The sequence below is a fragment of the Sinocyclocheilus anshuiensis genome, unplaced genomic scaffold (genome assembly GCF_001515605.1).
Source record: "Sinocyclocheilus anshuiensis isolate Anshui unplaced genomic scaffold, SAMN03320099.WGS_v1.1 scaffold1556, whole genome shotgun sequence".
Classification (NCBI taxonomy): Eukaryota; Metazoa; Chordata; class Actinopteri; order Cypriniformes; family Cyprinidae; genus Sinocyclocheilus; species Sinocyclocheilus anshuiensis.
The window spans coordinates 12,927-14,495 of NW_015555815.1; the positions used below are offsets into that span (position 1 = coordinate 12,927).

At 44.5% G+C, this 1,569-nt stretch overlaps 1 protein-coding gene across 2 annotated transcripts in view; it reads right to left on the reverse strand.

The window, feature by feature from the left end:
- Nucleotides 1-1,569, reverse strand: part of LOC107675174 (transcription cofactor vestigial-like protein 4) — a 12,431-nt gene that overhangs the window by 7,299 nt on the left and 3,563 nt on the right. The gene's annotated exons all lie outside the window — the stretch shown is intronic.

The window sequence follows — 1,569 nt, forward strand, 5'->3', positions numbered from 1 at the left end:
GTAACATTGGTTTTGCTTTGTTTCACAGAACTAATCGTTGCCTGGGTTGCGTACGTATGTGTGGGGCGGAGCTATCAAAATAGGGGCGAGACCCTTTTGGGGTAGGGGCGTATTTTTTTTGGTGATTTCAAATGTCAACATTGGCTACTAGAAATCGCTTACCCCACCTGTAAAGAGGCAAACAGACACAGGAAGTGCTCGTAATACCAAGTTTCAGGCATTTGTTCAAATAAGTACAAGCTATAAAGGTAAAGAATAAATAAAAAGAAAGACAACGTTTTTTTTTTAAATTTAGGATGAAGTCAAGTAGCGTCGAAAGAGATGAGTTTTCAGCTGTCAAGTGAAGTGTTTAGTGTAGGTTTTTTTAGCAGTGGGGTTACCCGAGCCTGCTTGAATGCAGTGGGGAAGGTGCCTGTGAGGAGAGATGTGTTGATGATGTGTGTGAGTGCTGGTAAGAGTGTTGGAGATATTGCTTGGAGAAGGTGTGAGGGGATTGGGTCTAGAGGGCATGTTGTAGGATGGCTGGAGAAGAGAAGTTTTGATACTTCTGCCTCAGTGAGGGGACAGAAGGAGAGAATGTTGAAGTCGCCAAAGACTAAAAGTGGACTGCCATCCTCCGGGAATGAGGACAGCAGCCCATCCAGCTCCTCTAGGAAGGTGCCTAGAATTTGCCCAGGAGGGCGGTAAATTACCACAACCTGGAGTTGTATAGGAGCTGTTACAGTAACCGCATGAGATTCAAATGAGTTATAACTGCATAGGGGAGAGTGTGTTGAGTATTTCCAATTGTTTGAAATGAGCAGACCAGTGCCCCCACCCCGGCCAACCTGACGGGGGGTGTGAGCGAAAGAGAAATTGTTAGATAGAACAGCTGGGGTTGCTGAGTCTTCTGGACGAATCCAGGTCTCAGTCAAGTCCAAGATGCTGAGTGTAGATTGTAAAGAAAAAGCAGAAATAAAGTCTGCTTTGTAGACAGCTGACTGACAATTCCAGAGACCCACAGAAAAAGAAAGAGGTGCAGTAGAAGATGTAGAGATAGGATGCAGGTTATCACGATTGCGTTGATGTAGAGATAGGATGCAGGTTAGCAAGATTGCATTGCCGTCTGTGTGTGACGTTAGAGAGGACAGAAAAGGAGAGTGTGTAAAGGGAAGATAAAAATAGTACTTAAGTGCGTTGCCGGTTTCATTGCTCGGTGAAGTCGCGCAGGTAAAGTCGCCAGTCTTCACCGATGAGGCTGAACACAAGGGCTGAACGCTTCCGCTGACGCTTCCGCGACATCAAAGACATACACAGTCTAAGAGACTACAGTGAAAACAGCTGTGGCCGCCTTTTAATTAGCACAACCAATAGCCTATAGCAGGGCAATTGCTCAAATCGAAACTACAGTTCGCACTTAAGTGCAGGAAGAGAGCAATTCAAATAACACAGGCTCCTTCTTAGCTGACGGTAATTATTATAATTACCGGTAAGTGCAATCAAAAATACAAACTACAACAAAAATACAAAGTAGAAATTAGGGCTGCACGATAAATCGCATGCGATATTTAACGCGCATCTTATCAGTAA